The sequence below is a fragment of the Mustelus asterias genome, chromosome 6 (assembly GCF_964213995.1).
Source record: "Mustelus asterias chromosome 6, sMusAst1.hap1.1, whole genome shotgun sequence".
Lineage (NCBI taxonomy): Eukaryota > Metazoa > Chordata > Chondrichthyes > Carcharhiniformes > Triakidae > Mustelus > Mustelus asterias.
This window is the reverse complement of record NC_135806.1, coordinates 134,632,511-134,649,184: the sequence shown is the minus strand read 5'-3', so window position 1 is coordinate 134,649,184 and position 16,674 is coordinate 134,632,511. Positions and strand designations below refer to the sequence as shown.

The window sequence follows — 16,674 nt, the reverse complement described above, 5'->3', positions numbered from 1 at the left end:
AGGGTGGGGGGGGGGGAAACGAGGGTGGGGGGGGGGGAACCGAGGGTGGGGGGAGGGGGGAACCGAGGGGGGGGGGGGGGGGAAGACCGATGGTGGGGGGGGGGGGAGACCGAGGGTTGGGGGGGGGGGGGGGAGACCGAGGGTGGGTGGGAGGGGGGGGGGGAGACCGAGGGTGGGTGGGAGGGGGGGGGGGAGACCGAGGGTGGGTGGGAGGGGGGGGGGGGAGACCGAGGGTGGGTGGGTGGGAGGGGGGGGGGGGGAGACCGAGGGTGGGTGGGAGGGGGGGGGGGGACCGAGGGTGGGTGGGAGGGGGGGGGGGGACCGAGGGTGGGTGGGAGGGGGGACCGAGGGTGGGTGGGAGGGGGAACCGAGGGTGGGTGGGAACCGAGGGTGGGTGGGGGGGGACCGAGGGTGGGGGGGGGGGGGACCGAGGGTGGGGGGGGGGGGGACCGAGGGTGGGGGGGGGGGGGGGACCGAGGGTGGGGGGGGGGGGGACCGAGGGTGGGGGGGGTGGGGGACCGAGGGTGGGGGGGGTGGGGGACCGAGGGTGGGGGGGGGGGGGACCGAGGGTGGGGGGGGGGGAACCGAGGGTGGGGGGGGGGGAACCGAGGGGTGGGGGGGGGGGAACCGAGGGTGGGGGGGGGGGAACCGAGGGTGGGGGGGGGGGGGAACCGAGGGTGGGGGGGGGGGGGAACCGAGGGTGGGGGGGGGGGGGAACCGAGGGTGGGGGGGGGGGAACCGAGGGTGGAACCAAGGGGGGTGGGGGGGGGACCGAGGGTGGGGGGGGGGGGGGGGGACCGAGGGTGGGGGGGGGGGAACCGAGGGTGGGGGGGGGGGAACCGAGGGTGGGGGGGGGGGGAACCGAGGGTGGGGGGGGGGGGAACCGAGGGTGGGGGGGGGGGGGGACCGATGGTGGGGGGGGGGGGGACCGAGGGTGGGGGGGGGGGACCGAGGGTGGGGGGGGGGGGACCGAGGGTGGGGGGGGGGGGACCGAGGGTGGGGGGACCGAGGGTGGGGGGACCGAGGGTGGGGGTGGGGGGGACCGAGGGTGGGGGTGGGGGTGGGGGGGACCGAGGGTGGGGGTGGGGGGGACCGAGGGTGGGGGTGGGGGGGACCGGGGGTGGGGGGGACCGAGGGTGGGGGGACCGAGGGTGAGGGGGGAACCGAGGGTGTGAGGGGGGAACCGAGGGTGGGGGGGGGGAAGACCGAGGGTGGTGGGGGGGGGGGAAGACCGAGGGTGGTGGGGGGGGGGAAGACCGAGGGTGGTGGGGGGGGGGGGGACCGAGGGTGGTGGGGGGGGGGGGACCGAGGGTGGTGGGGGGGGGGGGACCGAGGGTGGTGGGGGGGGGGGGACCGAGGGTGGTGGGGGGGGGGGGACCGAGGGTGGTGGGGGGGGGGGGACCGAGGGTGGTGGGGGGGGGGGACCGAGGGTGGTGGGGGGGGGGGACTGAGGGTGGTGGGGGGGGGGGACTGAGGGTGGTGGGGGGGGGGGGGACTGAGGGTGGTGGGGGGGGGGGGGACTGAGGGTGGTGGGGGGGGGGGGGAACCGAGGGTGGGGGGAGGGGGGGGGAGACCGAGGGTGGGGGGAGGGGGGGGGAGACCGAGGGTGGGGGGAGGGGGGGGGGGAGACCGAGGGTGGGGGGAGGGGGGGGGGGGAGACCGAGGGTGGGGGGGAGGGTGGGGGGGAGGGGGGGGGGGAGACCGAGGGTGGGGGGGAGGGGGGGGGGGGGAGACCGAGGGTGGGGGGGAGGGGGGGGGGGGGAGACCGAGGGGGGGGGGGAGACCGAGGGTGGGGGGGAGGGGGGGGGGGAGACCGAGGGTGGGGGGGAGGGGGGGGGGGACACCGAGGGTGGGGGGAGGGGGGGGGGGGGAGACCGAGGGTGGGGGGGAGGGGGGGGGAGACCGAGGGTGGGGGGGAGGGGGGGGGGAGACCGAGGGTGGGGGGGAGGGGGGGGGGGAGACCGAGGGTGGGGGGGAGGGGGGGGAGACCGAGGGTGGGGGGGAGGGGGGGGAGACCGAGGGTGGGGGGGAGGGGGGGGAGACCGAGGGTGGGGGGGAGACCGAGGGTGGGGGGGAGGGGGGGAGACCGAGGGTGGGGGGGAGGGGGGGAGACCGAGGGTGGGGGGGAGGGGGGGGAGACCGAGGGTGGGGGGGAGGGGGGGGAGACCGAGGGTGGGGGGGAGGGGGGGAGACCGAGGGAGGGGGGGGAGACCGAGGGTGGGGGGGAGGGGGGGGGAGACCGAGGGTGGGGGGGAGGGGGGGGGAGACCGAGGGTGGGGGGGAGGGGGGGGGAGACCGAGGGTGGGGGGGAGGGGGGGGGAGACCGAGGGTGGGGGGGAGGGGGGGGGGAGACCGAGGGTGGGGGGGAGGGGGGGAGACCGAGGGTGGGGGGGAGGGGGGGGGGAGACCGAGGGTGGGGGGGAGGGGGGGGGAGACCGAGGGTGGGGGGGAGGGGGGGGGAGACCGAGGGTGGGGGGGAGGGGGGGGGAGACCGAGGGTGGGGGGGAGGTGGGGGGAGACCGAGGGTGGGGGGAGGGGGGGGAGACCGAGGGTGGGGGGGAGGGGGGGGGAGACCGAGGGTGGGGGGAGGGGGGGGAGACCGAGGGTGGGGGGGAGGGGGGGGAGACCGAGGGTGGGGGGGAGACCGAGGGTGGGGGGGAGACCGAGGGTGGGGGGGAGGGGGGGGAGACCGAGGGTGGGGGGGAGGGGGGGGAGACCGAGGGTGGGGGGGAGGGGGGGGAGACCGAGGGTGGGGGGGAGGGGGGGGAGACCGAGGGTGGGGGGGGAGGGGGGGGAGACCGAGGGTGGGGGGGAGGGGGGGGAGACCGAGGGTGGGGGGGAGGGGGGAGACCGAGGGTGGGGGGGGGGAGACTGAGGGGGGGGGGGGGGGGGGAGACCGAGGGTGGGGGGGGGAGACTGAGGGGGGGGGGGGGGGGGAGACTGAGGGGGGGGGGGGGGGGGGGGAGAGACTGAGGGGGGGGGGGGGGGGGAGACTGAGGGGGGGGGGGGGGGAGACTGGGGGGGGGGGGGGGGAGACTGAGGGGGGGGGGGGGGGGAGACTGAGGGGGGGGGGGGGGAGACTGGGGGGGGGGGGGGAGACTGAGGGGGGGGGGGAGACTGAGGGGGGGGGGGGGAGACTGAGGGGGGGGGGGAGACTGAGGGGGGGGGGGGAGACTGAGGGGGGGGGAGACTGAGGGGGGGGGGGGAGACTGAGGGGGGGGGGGGAGACTGAGGGGGGGGGGGAGACTGAGGGGGGGGGAGACTGAGGGGGGGGAGACTGAGGGGGGGGGGAGACTGAGGGGGGGGGGAGACTGAGGGGGGTGGGGAGACTGAGGGGGGGGGGGAGACTGAGGGGGGGGGGGAGACTGAGGGGGGGGGGAGACTGAGGGGGGGGGAGACTGAGGGGGGGGGAGACTGAGGGGGGGGGAGACTGAGGGGGGGGGAGACTGAGGGGGGGGAGACTGAGGGGGGGGGGAGACTGAGGGGGGGGGAGAGACTGAGGGGGGGGGGGAGACTGAGGGGGGGGAGACTGAGGGGGGGGGGGAGACTGAGGGGGGGGGGAGACTGAGGGGGGGGGAGAGACTGAGGGGGGGGGGGAGACTGAGGGGGGGGGGGAGACTGAGGGGGGGGGAGACTGAGGGGGGGGGAGACTGAGGGGGGGGGGGAGGAGACTGAGGGGGGGGGGGAGGAGACTGAGGGGGGGGGAGGAGACTGAGGGGGGGGGAGACTGAGGGGGGGGGTGGGTGTGGAAGCAGAATGGGAGCTGGGGGGAGCCAGGATGTTTGGGTTGGGCGGGTGGGGGGTGCAGGGGAGAGAGATCAGAGCTGAGGGGGAGTGGGGAGCCTCGGGGCAGGAGGGGGAGCTGGAGAGGGGGGGGGCGGGGAGGAGGTGTGATTGGGTTGGGCTCGGGGGGGGGTAGCTGCCGATCAGCCTCCCCCCCCGGGAATAAATCACTGCCCCGGGACACAGCCCCCTCCTTCCCTCCCGGCCCGGGACACTCACCCTCCCTACCCCCTCACTATCCCCTCATCACCCCTCCGTCACTATCTCTCTCACCTCTCCCTCCCTCACTATCCTCTCTCTCTCACTCACTCACTCACCTCTCCCTCTCTCCGCCGCTCCCGATCCTCCGGAGCCGCCGCCGTTGCCAGGCCGCCCAGCGAACGGTCTGCGCAGGCGCGACAGCCAGAGTCCACGCCTGCGCAGTGGGTGGGCGTGGCCTCAGTTGTTGGTGTAACCAGCTCGGTGTTGTTGTTGTAGTATCTCCCCCTCCAAAAGCTGGTTCCAGAGGTCTTATCGCAACAGTTCAATGGCATCTCACAGCCCTTAGCCTGAGGCCCCAGTCCCACCTCTTACGGGGTATAATTTAGCAAATCAGAAACCTATTTAAAACTGATTTGCTGCAACACCAGACAAACACTTGGTTCAAATGCATAAACTACTTGTGGGCAAATGTCCAATCCAGTAAAACAGACTCACAGGGTGTGAGTTTCAAAATATCTATTCTGCATTGGAATGAGGACAACTCATTTACGCAACACCTTCGAGTAATTTTCTCTGCCAAAGTGCTTTTCGGAGAGCAATGGGCAAATGTCACAGAGGAACAATCATGAGGAGACACCAAAATTCCAATCATAAGGATGGATCTGGGGACTTCTTTTTAAGAGAGAGGCAAGTCTGTGTCTGGTGAAAGCTGGAGACTGAAGTCTGGTCAAAGAAATAACTTTTTGTCCACAAGACAAAGATTCATCAATATGCTACACACTAAAGTTTAAAGTTTATTTATTAACATCACAAGTAGGCTTACATTAACACTGCAATGAAGTTACTGTGAAAATCCCCTAGTCGCCACACTCTGGCACCTGTTCGGGTACACTGAGGGAGAATTTATCATGGCCAATGCACCTAACCAACATGTCTTTCGGACTGTGCGAGAAAACCTGAGCAGCCGGAGGAAACCTACGCAGACACAGGGAGAACGTGCAGACTCCGCACAGCAACTCGAGCCGGGAATTGAACCCAGGTCCCTGGCGCTGTGAGGCAGCAGCGCTAACCACTGTGCCATCACGCTGCCCCAATAATGGAGGAGAGACAAACATTCCAATCATAAGGATGGATCTGGTGAAAACTGGAGAGACTGAAGCCAAGTCAAAGAAATAACTTTTTGTACACAAAGATTCCCCAACATGATTTTTGCTACACACACGGTGGAAGTCTGCAGGCGGTAAGCGTGACCAGGTAAGAAAGGAAGGAGAAGTAGCAACAGAAACAAGTGTACAAATGCTCGCCACAGCCACCGATGTTTCAGCTGTCCCATGTGTTCTGGTTCACTTCCCTCACTTAGTAAGTAGTTGTTTGAAATTTAAACAAAAAATTAAAGCAAGATAACAGGAACATAAAAAGTCAGGAAAGAGAAGAGGCCATTCAGTCCATCAAAGCCCACCCCCTGATAAATGCTTGGAATGATCTCCGAAAGAGGTTATTTACTCTGGCTGGAGTGTCTAGGACATGGGGGATGGATGGGATAGCAGTCTCGGTCTACTTTTATTTTGAAATTCATTTACAGTATATGGGTGTGGCTGGCTAGACCAGCATTTATTGTCCATCCATAATTACCTTTGAGAAGGTAACCCAAGAAGGTGTGCTGCCTTCTTGAACCACTGCAGTCCCTGTAGTGTAGGTACACCCACAGTGCTGTTAGGAAGGATTTGATTTTTTTATTGTCACATGTATTGGGATACAGTTAAAAGTATTGTCCTTGTGCATTGTACAGAAGAAGCATACCATTCATGGAGTACATAGGGGAGAAGGAAAAGAGAGGGTGCAGAATGTAGTGTTACGATCACAGCTAGGGTGTAGAGAAAGATCAGCTTAATAAATGGTAGGTCCATTCAAAATTCATGACGGCAGCAGGGAAGAAGCTGTTTTTGCTACGTGATCTCAAACTGAGTCGGACTGAGCTGAGGAATTTCTTAACTTAAAGGACTGTGAATCTTTGAAATTCTCCATTGGGCTGTGGATGCTCAGCTGTTGAGCATATTCAGGTCCAGTAGATTTTTGGACTTCTGGAGATTCAAGGAGATGGTGCAAAAGCAGAATCAAGGTCAAATGGCCTCCTCCTGTTTCTTTCTTGTAACATTCCAAGCATTTATCATTCTGTTACTGTTATCTATAGAATCCATATCCATAGAATCCCGACAGTGCAGGAGGTGGCCATTCAGCCCATCGAGTCTGCACCGACCACAATCCCACCCAGGCCCTATCCCCGTAACCCCCCATATTTACCCTGCTAGTCGCCTGACACAAGAGTAAATTTAGCATGGCCAATGAACCTAACCCGCACATCTTCACAGTGTGGGAGGAAATCCATGCAGAGATGGGGAGAACGTGAAAACTCCACACAAACAGTGACCTGAGGCCAGAATTGAACCCGTGCCCCCGGCGCTGTGAGGCAGCAGTGCTAACCACTGTGCCACCGTGCCACTCCAAATCTGTTCTAAATTTATTTCCTAACAATTGCCATGTACTATTAATGAGGGTTTACTGCATCCAATGGTTTGTGTGCTCTGACAGCATCTCCTTTTAATCGCCTTCTTTCAGGGTTGTAAAGTTTCTCTCAACTTTTGTCTCACAGCCCATCCTTTCACACTCGAGATCGGTCTTGCTACTCTTTTCTAAAGCAAGTTTTTTTTTTGTGCGTGTATGGCAAGTTGCCCAAAACTGAAATCAATATTCTAAATGTGGTCTGACCAATCCATTGTGTACAGCCCTGAGAAATGCTCTTCAAAGCAACTGAAGACGGCTTGTATTGCTGATGACTACCAGTGCTCGGATTAGCAGTGTTGTACTGTATCTAATATATCTTCACGCATTTGTCGAAGGGAGTTGGGAAATCTTAGTTTCGCCTTTAGTGCGTGGCTAACACTTTTCTGTTGTCGACAGTTCTGATTGACGAGAACTAATGGAATTAATCACTACGAAAAATAAACGCATATTTTTCCATGAGAAGCTGAGCACGAAACCGCACAAGAGTCTGAGCTTCTCTTTGGTAACCAGAAAATCAGACGATTGTGACATTTTTTTAAACATACAGTTCCGATGTCCATTTGCATGTGAATGAATCTGCTCCCACCATCTACGGCACTGCTGCTTCACAGCGGCAGGGACCCGGGTTCGATTCCTGGCTTGGGTCACTGTCTGTGCGGAGTCTGCACATTCTCCCGTGTCTGCGTGGGTTTCCTCCGGCTGCTCCGGCTTCCCCCCACATGAAAGATATGCTGGTTAGTTGCATTGACCCGAACAAGTGTTGGACTGCGGTGACTAGGGGAATTTCACAGTAACTTCATTGCAGTGTTAATGTGAACCTTACTTGATTTGATTTTGATTGTTACATATGTTTACAGTGAAAAGTATTGTTTCTTGCAAGCTATACAGATAAAGTATACCATTCATAGAGAAGGAAACGAGAGAGTGCAGAATGTAGTGTTACAGTCATAGCTAGGATTTAGAGAAACATCAACTTAATGCGAGGTAAGTCCATTCAAAAATCTGACAGCAGCCAGGAAGACGCTGTTCTCGAGTCAGTTGGTGCGTGACCTCAGACTTTTCTATCTTTTTCCCGACGGAAGAAGGTGGAAGAGAGAATGTCCGGGGTGCGTGGGGTCCTTATCTATGCTGGCTGCTTTGCCGAGGCAGCAGGAAGTGTGGACAGAGTTAATGGATGGAAGGCTGGTTTGCGTGATGGATTGGGCTTCATTCACAACCTTTTGTAGTTCCTTGCAGTCTTGGGCAGAGCAGCAGCCATACCAAGCTGTGATACAACCAGAAAGAATGCTTTCTATGGTGCATCTGTAAAAGTTGGTGAGAGTCGTAGCTGACATGCCAAATTTCCTTCATCTTCTGAGAAAGTAGAGGCGTTGGTGGGCTTTCTTATCTATAGTGTCGGCACGGGGGTACCGGGACAGGTTGTTGATCTGGACACCTAAAAACGTGAAGCTCTTGACCCTTTCTACTTCGTCTCCATTGACGTAGACAGGGGCATGTTCTCCTTTACGCTTCCTGAAGTCGATGACAATCTCCTTTATTTTGTTGACATTAAGGGAGAGATTATTGGTGTGACTATTGTCTTGTAATGACTTGTGACTAATAAATAAACTTTACAGGGCGGCAGGGTGGTACAGTGGTTAGCACTGCTGCCTCACAGCGCCAGGAACCTGGGTTCAATTCCGGTCTCGGGTCACTTTCTGTGTGGAGTTCGCACATTCTCCCCGTGACTGTGTGGGTTTCCTCCGGGTGCTCGGGTTTCCTCCCACAGTCCAAAGATGTGTAGGTTAGGTGGATTGGCCATGGTAAATTGCCCCTTAATGTCAGGTGGACTGGCAGTGTAAATATGTGGGGTTATGGGAATAGGCCTGGGTGGGACTGTGGTCAGTGTAGACACGATGGGCCAAATGGCCTCCTTCTGCACGGTAGGGATTCTATGATCTCCCTAAAGGTACTGTTGACAAGTAGACATTGCTGACCATCCATAGGCGCGGTTATGATAATGTTGTTTCAACCACATGCACCAATTTATTAGAAAGTGCCTTGCAAACATTGACAGACAGCTAAAAGAGACTTGCATTTATATATTGTTTTTCACAACCTTTGGCCACCCCAAAGCACTTCCCAGCCAATTAAGTACTTTTGAAGCGTCATCAATTTGGCAACCTGGGACATAGAATCCCTACAGTGTTGAAGGAAGCCATTCGGCCCATGGAGTCTGCACTGACTCTGAGAGCATCCCACCCTATCCCCGTAAGCCAACCTATTTACCCCACTAATCTGTCTAACCTACATATCTTGGGATACTAAGGGGCCATTCAGCATGGCCAATTCCCCTAACCAACACATCTTGGGGCACTAAGGGGCCATTTAGCATGGCCAAACCCACTAATCTGGGCATCTTTGGACATGGCAACCAACTTGTACGCAACAAATTCCCACAAACAGCAATTTGATAATGGCCAGTTAATCGGTTTCAGTGAATATTGATTAGGGAATAAATATTGGCCTTGCCACAGAGGATAACTCCCCAGTTATTCTTTAATGCCACAGGATCTGTTGTGTCCACATGCGAAGATAAATGAGACCTTGGTTTGAGATCTCATCCAAAAGACGGCACCCTCAGATAGTGCCACACGAGTGTGTTACCCGTCAGCTTTTTGCTCATGGCCTGGAGTCGGACTTGAACATTCAACCTCATGACTCAAACGTAAGAGTGGTACCCACCAAGCCACAGCTGACCTGGTGGTGTTTTTTGAAGAAGTGACCAAAATGGTTGATGAAGGAAGGGCCGTGGATGTTGTCTATATGGACTTTAGTAAAGCGTTTGACAAAGTCCCTCATGGTAGGCTAGTGAAAAAGGTTGGATCCCATGGGATAAAGGGGGAGGTGGCTAGATGGGTGGAGAACTGGCTTGGTCATAGAAGACAGAGGGTGGTAGTGGAAGGGTCTTTTTCCGGCTGGAGGCCTGTGACTAGTGGTGTACCGCAGGGCTCTGTATTGGGACCTCTGCTGTTTGTGATTTATATAAATGATCTGGAAGAAGGAGTAACTGGGGTGATCAGTAAGTTTGCGGACGACACAAAACTGGCAGGACTTGCAGATAGTGAGGAACATTGTCAGAGGCTACAGAAGGATATAGATAGGCTGGAAATTTGGGCAAGGAAATGGCAGATGGAGTTCAATCCTGATAAATGCGAAGTGATGCATTTTGGTGGGAATAATGTAAGGAGGAGCTACACGATAAATGGAAGAACCATAAAGGGTGTAGAGACGCAGAGGGACCTGGGTGTGCAAGTCCACAGATCTTTGAAGGTGACGTCACAGGTGGAGGTGGTGGTGAAGAAGGCATATGGCATGCTTGCCTTTATAGGACGGGGCATAGAGTATAAAAGTTGGGGTCTGATGTTGCGGTTGTATAGAACGTTGGTTCGGCCGCATTTGGAATACTGCGTCCAGTTCTGGTCGCCACACTACCAGAAGGACGTGGAGGCTTTGGAGAGAGTACAGAGGAGGTTTACCAGGATGTTGCCTGGTATGGAGGGGCTTGGTTATGAGGAGAGATTGGGGAAACTGGGGTTGTTCTCCTTGGAAAGACGGAGGATGAGGGGAGACTTAATAGAGGTGTATAAAATTATGAAAGGCATAGATAGGGTGAACGGTGGGAAGCTTTTCCCCGGGTCGGTGGTGACGTTCACGAGGGGTCATAGGTTCAAGGTGAAGGGGGGGAGGTTTAACACAGATATCAGAAGGACATATTTCACACAGAGGGTCGTGGGGGCCTGGAATGTGTTGCCGGGCAAGGTGGTGGAGGCGGACACACGGGGAACGTTTAAGACTTTACTAGACAGCTATATGAACGGAGTGGGAATGGAGGGATACAAAAGAGTGGTCTAGTTTGGACCAGGGAGCGGCGCGGGCTAATTGTTCCTTGTTTCTCGTGGAAGTGGAAATGACTAGGGTTGGGAAGCATTTTCCGATCAGGGCCATTGTGATCTCCTGGACTCGTTTCGATCGCCTAAGGGGGTCGGAGAGGAATTTCCCAGATTTTTTTCCCCCATATTGGCCCTGGGGTTTTTCACTCTGGGTTTTCGCCTCTCCCTGGAGATCACATGGTCTGGAATGGGGGGGTGGGGGTGAGTTAATAGGTTGTAATGAACAAAGCATCGTAGCTGTGGGGGACAGCTCGGTGGATAGGATATTGGTATGTAGATAGGCTGGAAAATTGGGCGGGGATCCTGGATTCAGGATTCAATCCTGGACCGGGGAGCGGCGCGGGCTTGGAGGGCCGAAGGGCCTGTTCCTGTGCTGTATTGTTCTTTGTTCTTTGACGCTTAAATACTCGAATGTGAAGAGCTAATGATGACAACATGAGCAGATGTCCATATCAACTTTCATCTTACCATTGTACAGCAAAGAGCCAAAAGGTGAAAGTTCACATGCACACGCCCTGTGAATGAGTTTTGAGATTACATGGCTAATGAGTCTCTATGACTTATTAATTATTTAAACAGAAATACAAGCAGCCATATGTAATTAGTGGCTAACACTAGCATTGCGCAACACTGCCTGGAGTGACTGCTTCACGGATTTACCACACAAAATATTTTATCCACATATTAGTTATGAATTTACTCTTCCTTTAAGCAGAGTTCAGAGTCTCTCTTCTGGACAAGGTGAAACAACATGTCATGATTTTCGGCATTCAAAGTAGTGCAGAAAAGATTCATGAGAATGGTTACAGAGATTGCAGACTTCAGTTACATGGATAGTTTGGAGAATCATAGAATCATACAGCGCAGAAGAGGCCCTTCGGCCCATTGAGTCCCCACCAACGCATTAGAAACACCTGAACTCCCAACTAATCCCATCTGCCAGCACTTGGCCCATAGCCCTGAATGTTATGATGTGCTAAGTGCTCATCCAGATACTTTTTAAATGATGCGAGGCAACCCGCCTCCATCACCCTCCCCGTCAGCGCATTCCAGACCATCACCACCCTCTGTGTTAAGATGTTTTTTCTCACATCCCCCTAAACCTCCTGCCCCTCACCTTGAACCTATGTCCCCTTGTGACTGACACTTCAACAGAGGAGAACAGCTGCTCCTTATCCACTCTGTCCACGTCTCTCATAATCTTCTACACCTCGATCAGGTCACCCCCTCAGTCTTCTCTGCTCCAAAGAAAACAACCCAAGCCTACCCAGCCTCTCTTCATAACTTAAATGTTCCATCCCAGGCAGCATCCTGGTGAATCTCCTGTGCAACCCCTCCAGTGCAATCACATCATTCCAACTGCACACAGTACTCGAGCTGTGGCCTCACCAAAGTTCTATACAACTCCAACACGACTTCCCTGCTTTTGTAATCTGTGCCTCGAGTGATAAAGGCAAATGTCCCCCATATTCCTTTTTCACCACCCTACTAACATGAAGTTGGGGCTGTTTTTCTGGGTGAAGACCGAGAGGAGATGTAATGATGTAGGCTTTGGGAAGCATGTATATTTTTTGTGCAATGTCCCTATAAAACCAAAACTGACTGAGGAATATTCTGAAAGAAGATTAAATGGTTTCCTGATTATGACATCATTGGGTTCCAAGAAATGCCCAGATGATCTGCTAAGAAACAAAGGATAAATATTAAGCTAGTCGCAGTGGGGTTGGGTAGCCATGTTTTATGTTTGGCACTTCAGAACACACTTAGAATTAATGTAGAGAAGAACCAAGCATCTTTTGAATGCAACAATTTGCTGTATGGCAGTCTTCGAACAGGTCTTGCTATTGAAGCAAGTCTCTGGGAATAGAACATAGACTGGGTTATTGGTGTTTGTGACGCAGCTGGAAAGAGCAGAGAGCGGGAGACGGGAGGGGCAAGGGATTATGAATTGGTCAAGACCCACTGCTGTTGTTTCAGAGTTGACCGAGCTCACCAGACCATTTAATGCAATCGAAGAAGGGAACCTCTAGCGATTCTGTGCCATCAGCACAGCTGTGACCCGAGTGGTAAACGTGTCCAGGAACACTGGATCGAATACGGCTGCTGGTGGTTGCGACTCAAGGACTGAATGTGAGCATCGCCGGCTAGGCCAGCATTTATTGCCGGTACCTAATTACCCCTTAAATGTCCTCTGAAAGAGCAGTTTAAGAGTCAACCACATTGCTGTGTGTCTGAAGTCACTTATAGGCCAGACCAGGTCAGGACCGCAGATTTCCTTCCCTAAAGGACACTAGTGAACCAATTGAAATTGTTCATCATTGGACTTCTAATTCCAGATTTTTATTGGATTTAAATTTCCTCTTGCGAGCTGTGTCCAGCATACCATCCAATTCTATATTTTACTCTTGTTCTATGCTTCTAAAACTCTATTCTAACACTACATTCTGCACCCTTGGTTTTCCTTCTCTATGTACTGTGTGCTTTGTCTGTATAGTGCACAAGAAACAATACTTTTTACTGTAACTAATACATGTGACAATAATAAATCAAATCAAAAAGCATTACCCTGGGTCGCGGGGTAGCTGATCCAGTGACAATACCACTATGCCATCACCACCTACATAGCAGAAGCTGAGTTGGAAAGACAGAAATTCCACATGCCCAATGAGTGTTTATGACTCATTATTTATTTAAAACAGAAATCCAATTAGCCACGTGTAAAGGGTGGTTAACATATTGGACAACCCTCAGCTGGGATGACTGTTCAAATGAGAATGCACTAAATTTGTGCAGGAAGTAACACAAATGATTGAGAAGTGTACATTTATTGTTTCGACTATTTACATTTGTCTTTTATTTGAAATACACTTCACTTGTTAAAAATCAACACAATTTAACTATTCTCAGCTTGGCAGGGCCAGCCTGGACCCCTGGCACTACCCAAGAGGCAAGGTAGCAATGCCCAGGGGCACATTGGCACAGCCCACCAGGCAGTGCCAAGGGGGACGGGGAGATCGGCGGGGCTGGGGGTCCCGCTGCCACTCGGCAGTGACAGAGGGAGGTCAGTGATCAGGGCTGGACATTGCAGTATTGGGAATGGGGGGGAAATCAGGAGGTCAGGGCTGGTTCGGTGATTGGGGGGTGTTCGCACAGGCAGAGGTGTGGGGTCGCGGGGCTGGCCAGCGATTGGGAGGCTGGCAGTGCGGGGCTACTGTGCATGCGCCAATCTCGGCACTGGCAGATCGGCGCATGCGCAGTGGCCTGCTCAGCGCTATGCTGCCCGCCTCTCCAGGGGGGAATAGGCCCCGCCCCCTGATTTTTAATGAGATTCACACTAGGACTCTCTGCAGTGTTTCGAGTGTGGGAGATTCATTTTGAAAATCCCACTGCAAAAACCAACTGGATTTACTCCAGCTTTTAATGCAAATTCAACATTTAGAATTTTTTGGGGGAGAATCCCACCCCTTATGCCCCTTCCCCACTCCACTGTACATATCCTTATGTCTGTGCTCTCACCTACATGAAGACTACTTTCCATGGCAGCCTTCAATGGCTCGCAATGCCTCGTGAATTCAGTTTACAGTTCACATCCTTGTTTTCAAATCCCTCCAAGTCCTCACTCAGTGATTCCATCCTTTCATACTTCCCTGCAAGCACTCTTGCCCTTCGACTGGTCCTCAAATTCTTCGCTCCACTATTTTGTCTTTGTCAGCATGTTTTCATCTACCTTCTGGAACTCGGTCTCAAAACCCCTCCACTTCACCATCTTCCACCTGGACCTAACCCCCCTCCTCTTTCCCCATGGCTTTCAGAAGAATATAAGAACTAGGAGCAGGAGTAGGCCATCTGGCCCCTCGAGCCTGCTCCGCCATTCAATAGGATCATGGCTGATCTTTTCGTGGACTCAGCTCCACTTACCTGCCTGCTCACCATAACCCTTAATTCCTTTACTGTTCAAAAATTTATCTATCCTTGCCTTAAAAACATTCAATGAGGTAGCCTCAACTGCTTCACTGGGCAGGGAATTCCACAGATTCACAACCCTGTGTGTGAAGAAGTTCCTCCTCAACTCAGTCCTAAATCTGCTTCCCCTTATTTTGAGGCTATGCCCTCTAGTTCTAGTCTCACCAGCCAGTGGAAACAACTTCCCTGCTTCTATCTTATCTATTCCCTTCATAATATGTTTCTATAAGTTTCTATATGTTTCACTGTGCTTTCAGCTCAACCCACTAACTCCTTTTTCTCTGTGCTTTCTGCTCAATGTCTACTTCTCTTCCTGTTCATCCAGCAACACCTCTACTTTCTCAGGAGGCGAAGGAAATTTGATATGTCCGCTACGACTCTCACCAACTTTTACAGATGCGCATTCTTTCTGGCTCTATCACAGCTTGGTATGGCTCCTGCTCTGCCCAAAACCGCAAGAAACTACAAAGGTTGTGAACAAAGCCCAGTCCATCACACAAACCAGTCTCCCATTCATTGACTCTGTCTACACTTCCCGCTGCCTCAGCATAATCAAGGACCCCATGCATCCCGGACATATTCTCTTCCATCTTCTTCCGTCAGGAAAAAGATACAAGTTTGAGGTCACGTATCAACCGACTCAAGAATCAGCTTCTTCTCTGTTGCCTTCAGATTTTTTGATTCCAGACCTCATTCAATTTCCCAAGGCCAATGGAAGAAAATCAATTATTTTGTGAATACTCTGAAGTCACATCATCTTTAACCTCGATTGGAGGTTGATTGGAACATGTTATCTCAGTCCAAGATCTACAGCTATCAAACAAATGATCAGATCTTCCCCCTGCACTGCAGCAACTCGCCAACCCTTCTTCATCAGCACTTCTTAAACTCTCAGCCTCTACTGCCTGGTAAACCAGACACATGGGTACCTCACCTGTTCCAAGTTCTCCTCCAACTGATGCATGATCCTAGTATGGATATATGTATCTTGTTTGTTCTTTGTTGATGGGTCAAAATCCTGAACTTTCTTCCAAACGTCAGTGTAGGTTGACTGCAGTTGTTCTGAAGACCCACCACCACCTTTTTAAAGGCTATTGGGCCAGCAAATAAATGCCATCTTGTCAGAGACACATTTTTATAAATTCATTCATGGGATGTTGGCATCACTGGCAAGGCCAACATTTATTGCCCATCCCCAATTGCCCTCGAGAAGTGGTGGTGAACTGCCTTCCTGAACCACTGTAGCCCATGTGGCATAGGTACACCCACAGTGCTGTTAGGGAGGGAGCTCCAGGAATTTGACGCAGTGACAGTGAACGAATAGTGATATATTTTCAAGACAGGGTGGTGAGTAGTTTGGAAGGGAGCTTGCTGGTTGTGGTGTTCCCATGTGTCTGCTGCCCTTGGCCTTCTAGATGGTAGTGGTTGTGGTGCTGAGGAGCCTTGTGAATTCCTGCAATGCATTTTGTAGATGGTACACACTGCAGCCACTGTGCGTTGGTGGTGGAGGGACTGAATAATTGTGGATAGGGTGCCAATAACACGGCTGCCTTCTCCTGGATGGTTCAAGCTTCTCGAGCTGCAATCATCCAGACAAGTGGTGAGTATTCCATCACTCCTGCCTTGTCCTTTGTACATTGTCGACCGGCTTTGGAGAGTCAGGAGGTGAGTTACTTGTCACAGGCTTTCTAGCCTCTGATCTGTTCTTGTAGCCACAATATCTATATGGTGAGTCCAGTTCAGTTTCTGATCAATGGTAACTCCCAGGGTGTTGATTGTGGGAGAATTCAGCGATGGTAATGCCAAAGGGCGATGGATAGATTCTCAATTGCTGGAGATGGTCATTACCGAGCACTTGGGTAGCACAAACCTGTCAGCCCAAGCCTAGATATTGTCTAGGTCTTGTTGCATTTGGACATGGACTGTTTCAGTATCTATTGTAGTGAATATCCCCACTTCTGACCTGGAGATGAAAGGAAGGTCATCAAGCAGCTGAAGATGGACGGACTTAGGACACTACCCTGAGGAACTCCTGCAGTGATGTTTTGGAATTGAGATGCTCGTGCTCCAACCACCATAGCCGTCTTCCTTTGTGCCAGGTCCAACTTCCCAACATCCCATGATAAAATAAATTAAAAATCCCCTGAATGATCTGTGTGTTGCTGAGAATCTCTCTGGGTGAAACATTAAACCAAAGCCCCATTTGCTCTCACAGATATATGTAAAAGATCCC

At 54.5% G+C, this 16,674-nt stretch overlaps 1 protein-coding gene across 1 annotated transcript in view; it reads right to left on the bottom strand.

Moving 5' to 3' along the window:
* Positions 1–4,169, bottom strand: part of sh3rf1 (SH3 domain containing ring finger 1) — a 184,133-nt gene extending 179,964 nt beyond the window's left edge. The window contains exon 1 of the mRNA XM_078215134.1: positions 4,101–4,169. The gene's annotated coding sequence lies outside the window, so the exon portion shown is untranslated. The remainder of the gene's footprint in view (positions 1–4,100) is intronic.
* Between the last annotated feature and the right edge of the window lie 12,505 nt (positions 4,170–16,674).